We start from the raw sequence: 18,730 nt of genomic DNA, 5'->3' as shown, positions 1-18,730 counted from the left end.
CAAGTCCAGCTGATTTGTATGGGTCAAGGTTTTCTAGTTCTCTCAAGACATCTTCGGTTTGGATTTCGGCAAATGAGAATTGTGGAGGGCTAGGACCAGATACTAAGGTAGATGCTGTGTTGTTATTCCGGGTGGAGGTAGCCGGATGGACTACATGGTCTGCCATAGCAAAGTGCTTATTGAAGCCCTCTATTATAGCGGACTTGTTGGTGGTAACAGTGTCTCCTAGCTTTAAAGCAGTAGGCAGTTGGGCAGTGGTGTTCTTGTTCTCCATTTGTTTAACTGTGTCCCAGAACTTTTTAGAATTAGTACTGCAAAAAGCAAATTTATGTTTGTAAAAAATTAGCCTTAGCTTCCCTAACTGCCTGTGTATACCGGTTTCTGGTTTCCTTATAAAGCTGCAGATCGTGAGGGTTATTTGAGGCTAGTGCAGTCCGCCACAGAGTGTTTTTGTACTTGCTGAGGGCGGTCAGTTCTGGAGAGAACCAAGGGCTGTATCTGTTTTTTGTTCTGAACTTTTTAAAAGGAGCATGCTTGTTCAGGATGGCAATGAAAGCATCTTTAAAGAAGAACCAAGCATCCTCCACATGTGGTATCAGGTCAATGTCCTTCCAGGATACCTGAGCAAGATCTATTAGGAAGGCCTGTTCACTGAAGTGCTTTAGAAAGCGTTTAATGGTGATGAGGGGAGGCCTTTTAACTGCAGACCCGTTACGGACACAGGCAATGAGGCAGTGATCACTAAGATCCTGACCGAAGACCGCTGGGGTATATTTTGAAGGCATATTTGTCAGAGCTATGTCAATTAAAGTGCCTTTTTTTACAGATTTTAAATTGTATCTAGTAGGTTCTTTGATCACTTGTGTAAGGTTGAGGATATCCAACTTAGACAGTAAATTTGTTGGAGCATTTAACATGTCCAAATTTAAATCACCTAACAATAAGAACTCAGAGGATAAGTATGGGGCAATCAATTCGCATAGCATGTCTAGAGCACAACTGGGGGCTGAAGGAGATCTATAACAAGCAGCTACTGTAAATGACTTTTCTTTGGAAAAATTAATTTTTAGAAGTAAAAGCTCAAACATTTTGGGTGCAGACCTGGATAGAACGACGGAGCATTGTAGGTTTTCTCTACAATAGAATCCAACTCCACCCCCTTTTGCAGGTCTGTCTTGACAGAAGATGTTATAGTTTGGGATGGATATTTCTGAATTTTGTATGGATTTCTTAAGCCAAGATTCAGACACAGCTAGAATGTCAGGTTTAGCTGAGTGTGTCAGAGCAGTGACTAAGTCAATTTTAGGGAGGAGGCTTCTAATGTTAATATGCATTAAACCAAGGCTTTTACGAATACAGAAGTCGTCAAATGAAAGTGTATGAGACGTTAGATTTTCAACAAGGGTTACAGGGCCTGGATTTAACTGAACATCTCCTGAGGAAAATAGAAGGAGAAGAATAAGAGCCCAGCTAATGGCTATGAGAACTGGCCATTTGGTACACTTGAGAAAGTAAAATAAAGGGATGGGTTTATGGACACAGTAGAATATATACAGAGCTTTATGGACAGATAGTGATATCACAGGTTTAATATGAGATGGAAGTGAACCTAAGCATTGTGTGACAATAAAGGCGATTGAATCTCTAGAGAAACCAGTTAAATCAGATGAAGTTACAGAGAAGAGGGGAGTTGAATAAACAAAGGACCCTGATACATGATGAGTGGGAGATTTACAATGGAATAGTGCAATGGTAAATAACAAAAACAATAATAAACGAGACATACTGATATTGTAGATGTCAGAAAGCAGTGAACCAAACCAGTGCAATCACCGACCGGAGAAACACCTGACCAAGCACCGTGCATGCACATGCGCACGGGGCTCCGCGGCAACAAGCCACAAGTGCGTCTTTCCCGGCACAGCACTGTTCTGGTGAAGCAATTACGTTGCAATGTATAATCCAGTAGGTCACAAGAGCCCGGTTAAGTATATGTGATACGAGTAGCAGAGATGCCAGAGAAACAGCAAGGTCCCGAGGGCTGATGTGGGGGCAGGGTTAGCCACCAAAGCTAGCCTGCCAATGTTGTACTGCTGTACAGCCGCGGATCCGCTAGCCAGCTGCCTATGCTAGGGCCGATGGCAAGGGCAAAAGCAAACAAGTCCGACCGAAATCTGGCAAATTACTCACGGTGAACTCTTCATGCTGGAAATCCCACCATTGTCGCGGCACATCCGAATAATACGTCGGCGACGCAGTTGGTTTGGGCGTCGAAGTTCTAGTCTTCAGCAAAAGCAGATGTCCTGGAGCTGGATCCCCTCCACGGCTCAGCGAAAAGGTAAAACACGCACAGGGATACATAGTATTAGTCCCTGGGATAAAAGCATATGACCAGAAAGTTTGCGTCTAGATGTGACATGATTAAAAAATAAAAATAAAAAATAGTAAAACTTTAGAAAATCAAGACAAAAATGATAAGACAAAACTATATACACAGGGTATACACAGGACGAACTAAGAACAAGCCTCGCATGTTACGCCATCTTGGATCACTAGTGTAGTGTAGTGAAGCCTCCTCTCCATTGACATCCATTCATAAAAAACGGCCTCTGCTCTCCTTTCCTGCGTACCAGCGTTAGCATTAGCCATTATGCTTTTTTTGGCTAAAGTTTGCAGGCTTGTCATCTAGTGGCTTTGGAGGAATGGAAGTCGATAAGGGAGATCGCTGGAGATAGGAAACAGTTAAGTAGTTCGTTGAAGACAATCTTTCATAATCCTGGTTATCCAAGTTGGTGACCAGACACAAGTTGGCAATGTTGAGGGTGGCAACGATGTGCAGGCGAGTGAGTGTGTGAGTGGAGGGAGAGCCTGGTTTATCCGTGACAGGAACCAACCAAGAAATGATTTATCAACTGATATTCTTTAAAATTTGGTGATCTGGTTGATTTCAAAATTGTACAGATAATGTATAAAACACATTATTTACATTCCAAATGTATTCACATGCTGTTTGAAGCGAGTTAGAGAAACGCACATTGAAAAAAAATAAGGACATGGATAAATATAAAGAATAGATTTATATCTTTCAAATGGGTTTATTTTCAAATGAACGTGTAGTTAGCTTTGCAAATTAAAAATATAGCTGCGAGCAGCGATTACGGGCCCAAGCCGGTGGCACCGCCACCCCGGTGCCTTTAGTTACCTAAAGGCACCGGGGTGGCGGTGCCGCCGTCTTTGGCCCTTCATCGCTGCTCGCAGCTATATATATATATATATATATATATATATATATATATATATATATATATATATATATATATATATATATATATATATATATATATATATACAGTGCAATGCATAAGTTAATACACCCATGCTAAAGCTGACTAAAAAGAGGAATAAAAAATCATATTTTGGAAATTGAACTTAATGCCTTAATTAAAAAAAATTAGGAAAAATCCAACCTTTAAGGACACCAATTTTCTTTGTGAATGAATAATGTATCGTAAATAAATAAATGTTCTTCCTTAAAATACATGGTGCATAAGTGAGTACACCCCTATGTTAAATTCCCATAGAGGCAGGCAGATTTTTATTTTTAAGTATTTTTTAAAAAAAAAATTTTTAGGATACTATGCATCCTGATAAAGTTCCCTTGGCCTTTGGAATTAAAATAGCCCCACATCATCACATAGCCTTCACCATACCTAGAGATTGGCATGGGGTACTTTCCATAAGATCATCTCTCAATGCAAATCAAACCAGCTATTAGGCTAACTGAAATAAAACCATGCCAATCTCTAGGTATGGAGAATGCTATGTGATGATGTGGGGCTATTTTAATTCCAAAGGCCAAGGGAACTTTATCAGGATGCATAGTATCCTAAAAATATTTTTTTTAAAAATACTTAAAAATAAAAATCTGCCTGCCTCTATGGGAATTTAACATAGGGGTGTACTCACTTATGCACCATGTATTTTAAGGAAGAACATTTATTTATTTACGATACATTATTCATTCACAAAGAAAATTGGTGTCCTTAAAGGTTGGATTTTTCCTAATTTTTTAAATTAAGGCATTAAGTTCAATTTCCAAAATATGATTTTTTATTCCTCTTTTTAGTCAACTTTAGCATGGGTGTATTCACTTATGCATTGCACTGTATATATATATATATATTTTTTTTTTTTTTTTTTTTTTACCTTATTCTGATTTTATGATACACTCAAAATATTCCACAACAAATCCTTTAAATTTAATGTAAAAATAAAAACGAAAGTAAGCATTGTTGGGCTCACGTAACCCTCTCATTAGAATCAAAATGTTTCAACATTTGCAATGTATTTGGATGCTAAACTTTTCTTTATTATAGGCTTTGTACTTCAGTCATGTTCCAATATCGACGGAAAAAATCATCCTCTTCACACGCGCAAAAATGTGCTTGGAAACATCACAGTGAAGGCGCTACTAACCATGAATGGTACAAATTGTACTAAACAATTCTTCAATTGAAAAAAAAGAATAAAATGGGTTTAGTTCTGATATTTATATAATTTTATATAGAAATAAATGGTGTATAATTAGGCTACATTGTTAGAAGATATGAGGCTTTTAGTGTTTCCTTTTTTGACATTACTTTAATCCCTCGCCATAGCAAAACCGTTTGAGATATTTATTATCCGTTCACAATTTAGCATCTTTAATGTATTTTCATCATGTTGAAAAAGTTTGGTGGGGATAAAATAAACCACTTAAGAGGAGTGGGTAAAAATTCAGAGGCCGATTTTGCAAAGAAATCCACATTCAAACCAAAATATCTGACTTCCTTTTGCTCTGAGCTAATGACTGTAAATTAGAAAGTTGTCTGGCTCGATGAGACCAATATATATACTGATTTTTGTAACTGTTGGTAAAACTAACCCCCCCACTTTTGTCAAAAGCATGTTGAAAGTGACACACTTCCTGCTGCCAGTTGGTGGCGCTATAACTTTGACTCACAATAGTTACATCCATCTGATCGGCCTCTTACCACGAACACACTGCTGAAGTTTCATCAAGATCAGTTAATGTATGCAGAAGTTATAACACTTCGTGTCTCTCTTTTCTCGCCATAAATTTGTTTCCTCACCACGGCCAAACCGTTCAAGATATCACAAATCCGTCCGCAATTTAGCATCCTCAATGTCTTTACTTCATGCTGACTGAGTTTGGAGGTGATTGAATGAATTCTCTAGGAGGAGTACATCACATTCCACAGCAAGCGTTTTCCAAACAACCCATAATAGCCGACTTCCTGTTGGGCTGGCGTGAAACTTGACAAGGGAAAGTTGATCGGCCCCATGAAAACTATATGTGTACCGAGTTTCATATTAATTCATGCAAGCGTGTTTGATATATGGACCAAGTTTTCAGACCCTGTTCAAGAGGGCGCTGTTGAGCCCCCCTGCCACGCCCGTTTCTGAAACTTTTCACATGTCTACTGGCTAATAAGTGTTATGTGTCTGTCGAGTTTCATCCAATTTCAAGCATGTTAAGAGTCTCAAATGCATCCGAAAAGAATATTAAAATTTGATGCGTTGCCACGGCAATAATCAATAATCCTTTCACAGGTCTACATCTGCCGTGTGTTTACATTATACACATAAAGTTTGAAGCAAATCGGGTAAAATTAAGAGGGTGACTTCAAAGCATTTTGAAAGTGACACACTTCCTGCTGCCAGTTGGTGGCGCTATAACTTTGACTCACAATAGTCACATCCATGTGATCGGCCTCTTACAACAAACACACTGCTGAAGTTTCATCAAGATCAGTTAATGTATGCAGAAGTTATAACACACTTCCTGTGTCCCATTATTCGCCATAAATTCGTTTCCTCGCCACGGCCAAACCGTTCGAGATATCAAAAATCCGTTCGCAAGAATTCATCCTCAATGTCTTGACTTTATTCTCACCGAGTTTGGTGGCGATCGGATGAAATCCCTAGGAGGAGTATTTCACATTCCATTGTATGCGTTTTCCAAACAACGCATAATAACCGACTTCCTGTTGGGCTTTTGTAAAACTTAGAGCACGAAAGTTGTTCGGCCCGATGAGATCTATATGTGTACTGAGTTTCATATTATTACATGCAAGCGTGTTTGATTTATGGACCAAGTTTTCGGACACCATTCCAGGGGGCGCTGTCGAGCCCCCCTGCCACGCCCCGGTACCTGCTTCAGCCCGGCCCTGATGGCCGCAGGTTCTGACGTGTGTGCAAAATTTCAAGAGTTTTTGAGCATGTTAAGGGCCCCAAAAGTGGCAAAAAGGCAAAAAAAAAAAATAATGAAGAAAAAAAAAAAAAAAAAAAAAAAAAAAAATCCTTACGGAAACAATAGGGCCTTCGCCCTTTCAGGGCTTGGGCCCTAATTAAAATAATTAAATAACGTGATAAAAATATAACTCAAAATTAATAAGTTGTGTATAAAATATGAAACAATTTTATTCATTTATAAAACATAATTTGCAGTAGGGCTGGGCGATATATCGCATGACATTGTTAGGCGCATCTCGTCAGTAAAGCCGGTTCCTTGATTAATAGTAAATCGCCATCACCTGCTTTCAGATGGAGCGGCATTCACTACAAAGAGCCGTAGTTAACTGACAAGCTGAGCCATATCGCATTAATTATCGCAGGCGATACGTCCGCGATATTAATGCTATATGGCTCAGCTTGTCAGTGAACTACGGCTCTTTGTAGTGAATGCCGCTCCATCTGAAAGCAGGTGATGGCGATTTACTACTAATCAAGGAACCGGCTTTACTGACGAGATGCACATTACAATGTCATGCGATATATCGTCCAGCCCTAATTTGCAGTTGATTATAAAGGCCTTAAATCGTTTTGGGTAACCCTTCCTTTTACAGTCCCCTAATTACTAGGTATTTACCTGGTAAATATATGATAAGTTATAGTTGGTTATTGGTAATTACCACAGGTAACAAGTATGTAAATGCAGAGAAACTACAAACTAATTACTAGGTATTTACCGGGTAAATATATGGTAAGTTATAGTTGGTTATTGGTAATTAAAGCTACACTGTGTAACTTTTTTAGTTGATTCTTAGCAAAAAAACACTTAGTTCTTTCAAAAATATATGTGCTCATTAATGTATATTTACTTCTTTCAAGTAATAAAGTATTCTCGTAAGTTTATAATCTGCCATTGAAAGTACATACGGGTGAGGGGTTCGAATGCCGGTCGCCATGTTGCACCTCCATCTTGAAACTACATTAGCCAAAGAGGGTAATGCCTGTAAATTCAAGCTTCGCCTTTTGCGTTTTTCACTCAGTGACACCGTAACGAATGCGAGGGGGAGATTACTCGCGAGCTCGCGAGTGCCGGCAGATTTGAAAGTGTGTGTGTGTGTGTGTGTGTGTGTTTGTGTGTGCGTGCGTACTCACATTTGAAAGAGAGAATTAAAACGTCAACGCGACAGACAAATCAGCAAGACCATAGTCAATATTGGAGTAACTTTTCCCAGATGGAAAGAGCTCATGAGGAGAAAAGATTTTAAAACGGACGCCGAGGTTGCCTGCTTTCTTCTCGACAGGTAATTCAGCCTGTTGTAATTCATTTGTGTAAATTCGAAGTTTTATAGTTGCTTGTCTAACTATAGCATGGTTGTGCATAACGCCAGAACGACCTCTAGTATAACTTCACCCTCGCGTCAATGGTGAAAAAGTATTGTTTACCTTGTAACATAAATCTGTGCTGCGATGGATCACAGGTAATGAATAGTTTTAAAGGCGCAATTTTTTAAGCTATATAAAAAAAAAGGACACTGTAAATTTTAGTTATTTTTAATTGCTTTTACTTTGTACACATTGTAACGTTAGCCTAATCTGATTATGCTGGGATAGCCGATTCCAAGTGTGACGTTTACCTCCTGACATCTGTCCTGTAGTTTTATTCATCTTAGACGTAGCCTATTGTTTATTATTGTCATGGACGAAGTCGATAACTGGAAGCCATGTTAATCTTGGAATAATACGGCCACCGTAGGAGTTAAAACGCCCTCGGAATTGAGAGGAACAGAAAGTTATATTCACTGGGTAGTCATATACAATTTCACCGCTAGATGGGGGTAAAAATCACACAGTGTAGCTTTAACACAGGTAACAAGTATGTAAATGCAGAGAAACTACAAACTAATTACTAAGTATTTACCTGGTAAGCATATGGTAAATTATAGTATTTTAGTGTGTAATTACTTAAGGTGATTAGTATGCAATTACAGAGAAACTACCAGGGGAAAAAAACACCACTGTTAAATATCAACTCAACAAAGTACTGTGTACTTGTTACCTGTTTAGGTTGGTAATAACTCAGATTTAACTGTGTACTTCCTCAGAATATAGGCAGCCAATTTTTAGAAACACCTCCAGTATTTCCCATCAATTCAAGTTAGGTTTGTAGTTAATCTAGGGTTATGTTGGTATCAGTCCATGTTTATTTATTACTATCTTGAAATTAAGACGGTAGTTTCCAATAAATTACCTTGTCTTACATAGTATTTGTTCATTGCTACACCAATTTATAGAGGGTTTATCAAATAATTTACCTTACACTTACCTGGTAACTGTAACGGTCACCAGCTGGAGTGCCCTTGAGAGCCACCAGAGGGCACTCCACATAAGACTATTATCACTCACAAACTACATTTCCCATACTCACTGCCCGGACTCATCATCACTTATCACTGATCACATTCACCTGTACCTCATTCACTGATTGCATTCACCTGTGTCTCATCATCCTGTTAGTCTCAGTCTATTTATAACATGTTCATTCATTCACCTACCGTGAAGTCTTGTTTAAGTGTTACACTGCATTACTGAGCATTCTCCTGGTTTTCTTGTCTCTTGGTTTTGGTTATCTTGCCCTGTTTCCTGGATTACTCTCTTGCCTCTGGTCCCTGGATTACTCTCTTGCCTCTGGTCCCTGCCTGTTTTGTTTGTTTCTTTGTTTCTTTGTTTTGACTGCCTGCCTGTGTATGACCCTTGCCTGTACATTGGATTACGCCTCTGGATTGCCCCATACAATAAAGCTGCGTTTGGATCCTCTACCTTCGTGTCTCGGAGCAGTTCGTAACAGAAGACTTCGCCGCACCAAGATCCAGCAGCGATGCAAACCATGGACCCAGTAATCCGTCTCTTCCGTCTCAGCCAAGGTGACCGCCCGATTGAGAACTATGTGGAGGAGTTTCGTGAGCTCTGCCATGGGGTGGACCTCAACGATGCGGTCTTAAAAGACATGTTCCGCTATGGGCTTGAGGACATGTTAGAGTACCTCATGCCTGACAACACCCCTCAATGGACTTTTATACAATATGTCGACCTCGCTCTTCGGATAAGCTCGTCGTTTACTGTGGGCTTTTTGGATGAGGGGTCCCACAATCTCACAGCATCCCCTGAGCCTCCACTTCACGCCAGTCCAGCCGAGCCTGCACTTCACGCCAGTCCGGCCGAGCCCGCACTTCACGCCAGATCTGCCGAAGCCAAGGCAGTATGCGTCATGCCCGCCGCCCCTGAGACTGAGAGCGTCATGCCCGCCGCGCCTGAGACAGTAAGCGACATGCCCGCCAAGCTAGAGCCTTCACCGCTGGTCTCGTCCAGCCCAGAGCCCTCTTCACCGCTGGTCCTGTGCAGCCCAGAGCCCTCTTCGCCGCTGGTCCCGTCCAGCACAGAGCCCTCTTCACCGCTGGTCCCGTCCAGCACAGAGCCCTCTTCACCGCTGGTCTCGTCCAGCACAGAGCCTTCTTCATTGCCGCTGGTCCTGTCCAGCTCAGAGCCCTCTTCATCGCTGGTCCTGTCCAGCTCAGAGCCCTCTTCGCCGCTGGTCCTGTCCAGCCCAGAGCCCTCTTCGCCGCTGGTCCTGTCCAGCTCAGAGCCCTCCTCATCGCTGGTCCTGCCCAGCTCAGAGTCCTCTTCGCCGCTGGTCCTGCCCAGCTCAGAGTCCTCTTCGCCGCTGGTCCTACCCAGCTCAAAGCCCTCGCCGCCGCTGGTCCCGTCAAGCTCAGAGCGTGCTGATCCTGATCCAGAGACTGAGCTTCACGTCACTTCTGCCGATCCAGAGACTGAGCTTCACGTCACTTCTGCCGATCCAGAGACTGAGCTTCACGTCACTTCTGCCGACCCAGAGACTGAGCCTGAATCTGATCCTGATACTGCGCCTGTGTCTTCGGACAAGATGGCCGACTCCACGCCTGTGTCTTCGGACAAGATGGCCGACTCCACGCCTGTGTCTTCGGACAAGATGGCCGACTCCACGCCTGTGTCTTCGGACAAGATGGCCGACTCCACGCCTGTGTCTTCGGACAAGATGGCCGACTCCACGCCTGTGTCTCCGGACAAGATGGCCTCCGCCGAGCCAGTGTCTCAGGACAAGATGGTCGCCGCCGAGCCAGTGTCTCAGGACAAGATGGTCTCCGCCGAGCCAGTGTCTCAGGACAAGATGGTCTCCGCCGAGCCAGTGTCTTCGGACAAGATGGCCGCCGCTCAGCCGGAGTCTGTTCCTGAGCCGGTGTCTGTTCCTCAGCCGGTGTCTGTTCCTTTCCCTGAGCTGGTGTCTGTTCCTGTCCCTGTGTCTGTTCCTGTTCCTGAGCCGGTGTCTGTTCCTGTGCCATGGCCGCCTGAAGGGTCGTCTCCGCCCTGGCCGCCTGAAGGGTCGTCTCCGCCCTGGCCGCCTGAAGGGTCGTCTCCTCCCTGGCCGCCTGCACTGCCTGCTCCGCCCTGGCCGCCTGCACAGCCTGCTCCGCCCTGGCCGCCTGCACAGCCTGCTCCGCCCTGGCCGCCTGCACAGCCTGCTCCGCCCTGGCCGCGTGCACAGCCTGCTCCGCCCTGGCCGCCTGCACAGCCTGCTCCGCCCTGGCCTTCCGCCCTGCCGGAGTCTTCAGGTCCTCTTCCGCTGCACGGGCCTGGCCCTCCATCCCGCCCCCGGGTCCGCCTCCGCTCCACCTCCCTCCTGGACAGTTTTAGGAGCGTCTGGAATCCGCTCCTTAAAGGGGGGGCTATGTAACGGTCACCAGCTGGAGTGCCCTTGAGAGCCACCAGAGGGCACTCCACATAAGACTATTATCACTCACAAACTACATTTCCCATACTCACTGCCCGGACTCATCATCACTTATCACTGATCACATTCACCTGTACCTCATTCACTGATTGCATTCACCTGTGTCTCATCATCCTGTTAGTCTCAGTCTATTTATACCATGTTCATTCATTCACTCACCGCGAAGTCTTGTTTAAGTGTTACACTGCATTACTGAGCATTCTCCTGGTTTTCTTGTCTCTTGGTTTTGGTTATCTTGCCCTGTTTCCTGGATTACTCTCTTGCCTCTGGTCCCTGGATTACTCTCTTGCCTCTGGTCCCTGCCTGTTTTGTTTGTTTGTTTCTTTGTTTTGACTGCCTGCCTGTGTATGACCCTTGCCTGTACATTGGATTACGCCTCTGGATTGCCCCATACAATAAAGCTGCGTTTGGATCCTCTACCTTCGTGTCTCGGAGCAGTTCGTAACAGTAACTACCCCGCAGGAACAGTTTTCCCTAATGTCATGGCACATCTTAAATACTGGGTATGTTCTTGCAGATGTTTTTACAATTTACTCAGTAAGTAAAGGGCAACTGTACTGTAAAATGAAGCCTTGTTTATTTCCATGGTATTACCGGAATTGTACCATATAATCTGATCATTCCCTTTTCCATATAGTCACAATTTTTTACCTCGTATGTCCTGCAACGTTACCAAGGAAAACATGACAATTTACTCGGTAAGTAAAGTATAACTGTACTGTAAAATGAAGCCTTGTTTATTTCCATGGTATTACCGGAATTGGACCATATAACCTGATCATTCCCTTTTCCATATAGTCACAATTTTTTACCTCGTATGTCCTGCAACGTTACCAAGGAAAACATGACAATTTACTCAGTAAGTAAAGTGAAACTGTACTGTAAAAGGAAGCCTTTTTATTTCCATTGTATTACCAGACTCTTACCACATCCTTTGCTACTGATTAAACATTTTTGAAATCACAAACTTTTACCATGTGTGTTCTGCAACTTAACTAAAACATTCCAGAATACAGCGGCAGATGACAGGATCTCCCTGTTCACAGAACAGCAATTGTGAGTACAGAATCCAACAGTTAATAACTGAGTCTTCTCTTACCACAGGACAGTAATGGCAGAATACAGCGGCAGATAACAGGATCTCTCTGTTCACAGAACAGCAATGGTGAGTACAGAATCCAGCAGTTAATAACTGAGTCTTCTTACCACAGGACAGCAATGGCAGAACGCAGCGGCGGATAGCGGGGTCTCTCTGTTCACAGAACAGCAATGGTGAGTACAGAATCCAGCAGTTAATAACTGAGTCTTCTTACCACAGGACAGCCATGGCAGAATGCAGATCTTCACAACGACACACAGCGCTGAACTTCTTTCTTTATCACAGCGGCATTGACTGGGACACCTGTACAGAACTTTTCCCACAACAGTTCAAATTAATTCCTGATGCCCCACCGGGCTAGACGATCCCCGACAAAGATTTCAGAGTGCTGATAGCGTTTCATTTTCCCATACTCGTGCATGCAAACCACTGTAAATCTTCACACTTGCTCACTTCAATCTTTAGACACTGCAATGACACACCACTTCACATTGAAAAGTGTACCTTCACTTAAGCTCGTCGGGGCCGGCCAATCCCCCGTCGTGATCTGTATATCCAACAATGCTTGCGCTCGTTCCGTTCTCCCAGTCCTACTGGCCAGTCTCTTGTCCGTTCTCGATCTCAATCATGCCCCACGCTTCAGCCGCACTTCATCTTTCCCGTCTCTGCTTCTGTTGCTGCCCCATCGCTTTTGCCTCTCTCCCTCTCCTCCGCCCTTCCCTGCTTCGGCCTTGGCCTCGGCCTCTCTCTCTCGCCTTCTGCCCGATCGCGACCGCTCTGCCTTCTCCACATGATCTGCCTCCCGTCCCTCTTCAAAACGGCGCTTTTAAATCCCCCGTTGGAGACACGCGCTCCAATGGCCGCTTGATTAGCCGCTGCAGCTGCCGCTCGTCAATACGGTCGGCCATGACAGGCCACCGGAACCGGCCTGGTGTCGCACCGGAAGTCTCCCCCCAGGGGAACTCATTCCGCTTCCAACGTTCCTGTTATGTCACCCGGTGACACAAGTACATAGTACTTTGTTGAGTTGATATTTAACAGTGGTGTTTTTTTCCCTGGTAGTTTCTCTGTAATTGCATACTAATCACCTTAAGTAATTACACACTAAAATACTATAATTTACCATATGCTTACCAGGTAAATACTTTGTAAATGCAGTGAAACTACAAACTAATTACTTACTTGTTACCTGTGGTAATTACCAATAACCAACTATAACTTACCATATATTTACCTGGTAAATACCTAGTAATTAGTTTGTTGTTTCTCTGCATTTACATACTTGTTACCTGTGGTAATTACCAATAACCAACTATAACTTACCATATATTTACCTGGTAAATACCTAGTAATTAGTTTGTTGTTTCTCTGCATTTACATACTTGTTACTTGTGGTAATTACCAATAACCAACTATAACTTACCATATATTGACCAGGTAAATACCTAGTAATTAGGGGACTGTAAAAGGAAGGGTTACCGGGTTTGGTCTTAACCCCCTGAGGTCGGCGCGATAGGCTCGTTTTTTTCCGTATGAGTGCAAAAAAAAAAAAAAAAAAAAAAAAAAAAAAAAAAAATTTTATCTTATATGCTTGTGTTATACATCAATCGATCCTGTTTAGTGTGTATTTTTTTTGTGTATGCTCATAATAAAAACAAAGTGTTGTGCTTTTCGCCAAATAAAGAAAAATAAACATGATGCGAGTTCTGCCTACTCTCCGTCAGTGAAGTCAATTCTGAAACGCGTCCGAAAATGAACTGTAACTCAGCGAATACTCAGTCAAACAGGCATACAGTCACACAGGCATGAAGCTTGAATTCTCTTCTTTCAAATGAAGTAATTTTTATAAAAAACAAATATTCACAGTTTATATAATATGTATGTAAAGAGAGAGATGTCAGTCGTTCTCATCTCAGCTAATTAAGCTTTAATGTGACTCCGCCTACGGAGACCGCGCTATTCAAACGCAAATGTGAGGCGATCCATACAAACCTGTGAAACGCCCACATCCGCTGGATAAGGCCGGTGAAACACTGGATGCGTGGCGTTGTCTCAGCTGCGTGGCGTGTCCGTTTTTATTTCGGCTCCCATGTTAACAGTTTAGAGTTTGCACACTGCCTGTGTGAGACGCGCGTCTCAGGCGTGGCACGAGCCGCGTGGAAAACGCGTGCATTCTAGAAATAGAACCGACGCCTATTTTTCACGCGACACGCAAGCGTCTTGGAAGCGTTTCCATGCAAAATTGAATAGGAAAATCTGTTTATTTGTCATTTTGACACGAATACATATTAATAAATGTCCTTTTGATGTTTAAAAGTGTCTAGGTTTTGACATAAATGCAAATATAAATGTAATTTTACAAAATATGATCGATTTTCAAATACTGCTGTATTGAATGAACAGCTTTTAGCAAACTCTATTGCTATACTGAGATGAGGAATATATACTGTATGTGTTTTGTCAAAAATAAAGTCATCAACTAACTAATGAATCCTTTACTTTGAAATACGTATGATAAAATGTATACTTTAGTTTTGAAAGACGTTGACTAGTTTTGAAAAGATTATAAAGTATGTATGTGCATGCATATATATATATATGTGTGTGTATATATGAAGAGTTCAGATGCAAAAGCCTCTAAATGCCATCTGAAATTTTCTCCTAAAATGATCATTTTTATGAAGCTTGTATATTTAAGTTAGCTATAGGTGACACGCCTGAATGAATGGCTCATTAAGTATGCAGGGACGTAGTCTCACCAGGTGTGAACTACTAAATATGCATGATGCTGTTGGAGCGTTTACGCCCCATCCGCATATTGGCTTTCCAAACTAAAAGTGTTTCACAAAACTAAAATCAATGTATCGTTTTTTTGTGGATGATTAGGCAGGATGATTTTCATATCATTTTGAAGAAAAAACACTAGGCGATGACATCCATTAGTCAAAAGTCTTATTGCCACATATTTAGTATGTGTTTTGTGGCCTTATTTCAGAAACTTTCATTTTTAGTTTTTTCGATAACCATGCATAAACATTATTCTCTCAAAAATGAAAACATGTACATACATGTGGCTCACATATTATGGAAGTCCTGTTTGTGCTATATAGAGTGAATTTACACCTTTGCCATTAATATGTTTATAAGCAACTGAAAAAAGCACAAATGTCAGGGCATGTCAGAACATCTCAAGGACCCCAAAAACACCCCAGACCCCAGAGGGTTAAGCAACTTTTTTATTTTTTTTATTTTGTATTTAGAAGTTGAAGTGAGGCTTATTACGAAAAAAAAAAGGTTAGGTAGAATAAGCTAAGGCTTCAGCCTACACCTTTTTTAGTTAAATTATGCGTAATTACTGAGGAATTGTGTATGAGGGCCGAAACATTTTTTGCATTTGACCCTCATACACAATTCAATAATAATGAATGATGACCCCTTATAATTAATGGCCCCTTTAAACCTAAAGCTTCAGGTTAAGGTATTTCTGACCTTGTTAAACCTAACTATACTTAATGCCGCAACACACAATAAAACATATATTTTCCATGTTAATCTGAGTTTTTGTCCTAACCAGCTGCAATGGCAATACACAGCGATTCTATTGTAGAAACAGTTCCGATTTCTGCTACGTCATGGCTGGAACAACAACATACAAAGTATGACAATGATAATCAAAGGTACTGATTATGTGCTTTTTTTTAATGTTTTAAGAATTCAGTGTGAGTTTGAATACAATTTTGCATGACCTTTATAGACATACTGAAAGTGACAATGGAATGGAAACAAAAACTGTCAACTCAAGGTGAACAAACAAGCATATTCTATGACAACGATTATTTCAGTCACTCAGTATGTATTTTTAATAATGTTACAGTGGGGAGAACAAGTATTTGATACACTGCTGATTTTGCAGGTTTTCCCACTTACAAAGCATGTAGAAGTCTGTAATTTTTATCATAGGTACTCTTCAACTGTGAGTGACGGAATCTAAAACAAAAATCCAGAAAATCACATTGTATGATTTTTAAGTAATTAATTTGCATTTTATTGCATGACATAAGTATTTGATACATCAGAAAAGCAGAACTTAATATTTGGTACAGAAACCTTTGTTTGCAATTACAGAGATCATACGTTTCCTGTAGTTTTTGACCAGGTTTGCACACACTGCAGCAGGGATTTTGGCCCACTCCTCCATACAGACCTTCTCCAGATCCTTCAGTTTTCGGGGCTGTCGCTGGGCAATACGGACTTTCAGCTCCCTCCAAAGATTTTCTATTGGGTTCAGGTCTGGAGACTGGCTAGGCCACTCCAGGACCTTGAGATGCTTCTTACGGAGCCACTCCTTAGTTGCCCTGGCTGTGTGTTTCGGGTCGTTGTCATGCTGGAAGACCCAGCCACGACCCATATTCAATGCTCTTACTGAGGGAAGGAGGTTGTTGGCCAAGATCTCGCGATACATGGCCCCATCCATCCTCCCCTCAATATGGTGCAGTCGTCCTGTCCCCTTTGCAGAAAAGCATCCCGAAAGAATGTTTCCACCTCCATGCTTCATGGTTGGGATGGTGTTCTTGGGGTTGTACTCATCCTTCTTCTTCTTCCAAACACGGCGAGTGGAGTTTAGACCAAAAAGCTCTATTTTTGTCTCATCAGACCACATGACCTTCTCCCATTCCTTCTCTGGATCATCCAGATGGTCATTGGCAAACTTCAGACGGGCCTGGACATGCGCTGGTTTGAGCAGGGGGACCTTGCGTGCGCTGCAGGATTTTAATCCATGACGGCGTAGTGTGTTACTAATGGTTTTCTTTGAGACTGTGGTGCCAGCTCTCTTCAGGTCATTGACCAGGTCCTGCCATGTAGTTCTGGGCTAATCCCTCACCTTCCTTATGATCATTGATGCCCCACGAGGTGAGATCTTGCATGGTGCCCCAGGCCGAGGGAGATTGACCGTCATCTTGAACTTCTTCCATTTTCTAATAATTGCGCCAACAGTTGTTGCCTTCTCACCAAGCTGCTTGCCTACTGTCCTGTAGCCCATCCCAGCCTTGTGCAGGTCTACAATTTTATCCCTGATGTCCTTACACAGCTCTCAGGTCTTGGCCATTGTGGAGAGGTTGGAGTCTGTTTGATTGAGTGTGTGGACAGGTGTCTTTTATACAGGTAACAAGTTAGGTGCAGTTAATACAGGAAATGAGTGGAGAACAGGATGGCTTCTTAAAGAAAAACTAACAGGTCTGTGAGAGCTGGAATTATTACTGGTTGGTAGGTGATCAAATACTTATGTCATGCAATTAAAATGCAAATTAATTATTTAAAAATCATACAATGTGATTTTCTGGATTTGGGATTTTTTAGATTCCGTCTCTCACAGTTGAAGTGTACCTATGATAAAAATTACAGACCTCTACATGCTTTGTAAGTAGGAAAACCTGCAAAATCGGCAGTGTATCAAATACTTGTTCTCCCCACTGTACATGGTGTAATATTTCTGAATTTGATTATGTACTTATCAAAATTTCTGCAGAGAGAGCCCGCCCACGCTTTCTTCTGATTGGCTGTGATTTTTTATCGATTTTGTCATGTCTCATAGTCGCGTAGCATCTGGTGTGGACAGACAAATTGCTTGTCACTGGAATCTCATTGCATCACATCTGGTTAGAAACATGGTGGTTTAGCTGTGGCTGTCGTAACCCAAGACATCATGCTTCATTACATGACTTGCGTCAATGTTAGCTTAATGTTGATGAAGCATCAAGCTACTTCCATGCCACATTGCCAACAGGTCAAGCATAGATTTAGTCTAGACATAGTCAGGTAAGATGCCAAATTGAATTTAATGCAGATGAAACCGAGGATGTGAGGAATTCGAACAAAATCAGGCCAAAATGAAGTTTCTTTTGGAGTTTCACGAGTTTGAAATAGATTTCCAGAAGAGTTCGCTTTGGCTGGTCAACACCTCCAAACTACCTTTGGTCCATTTTACAAATGTGTTGTAAGTTAAAAAAATAAAAATAAAATAAATAAATAAATCATGAAATAAAAATCAAACAGGTCATTAGTAGAAGTTATTGTTTTATACATTATTTGTTTGATACATTATCACTTTTTATGTCAACTTTTTTTAGTATCATGATCTCAATAAACAATGGTTAATCATGAACAAATGATGAAAAAAACATTAGTAAATGATCAGTATATAATTTATTGATGTATTGTTAAGTTGTCAGCTGGTCTATGTTCAAAAGCACAAACATGCATGCAGGTATGCTAAAGCAATATTTTTAAGAAGAGTAATTTATTTGTTTTCAAGCGGATAAACATTTATAAAAATGACTCACAGTCAGGATCTTTCAGTGGGTTATGTTAAATCCTTTCACTCATCTGCACAGACTTGTGTTATGTGTGGTATGTAGTGATAATGTGAACTGGTTTTACCTTCCACTGAATCTCACAGTGGTTAAAGAGTCCATGTGTGTCAGAGTCTGCTACTACACTAGACAGTGTAAATC

The 18,730-nt window shown here is 41.8% G+C and overlaps 1 protein-coding gene across 5 annotated transcripts in view; it reads right to left on the bottom strand.

Annotated features, from left to right (window-relative positions):
• The window catches only part of LOC307165178 (endonuclease V-like), a 301,965-nt gene that overhangs the window by 196,297 nt on the left and 86,938 nt on the right, over positions 1-18,730 (bottom strand). The gene's annotated exons all lie outside the window — the stretch shown is intronic.

This window comes from Squalius cephalus (assembly GCF_949319135.1).
Source record: "Squalius cephalus genome assembly, chromosome: 10".
NCBI classification, from domain to species: Eukaryota; Metazoa; Chordata; class Actinopteri; order Cypriniformes; family Leuciscidae; genus Squalius; species Squalius cephalus.
The sequence above is the reverse complement of the archived record's forward strand: the minus strand, read 5'-3'. Positions and strand labels throughout refer to the sequence as shown.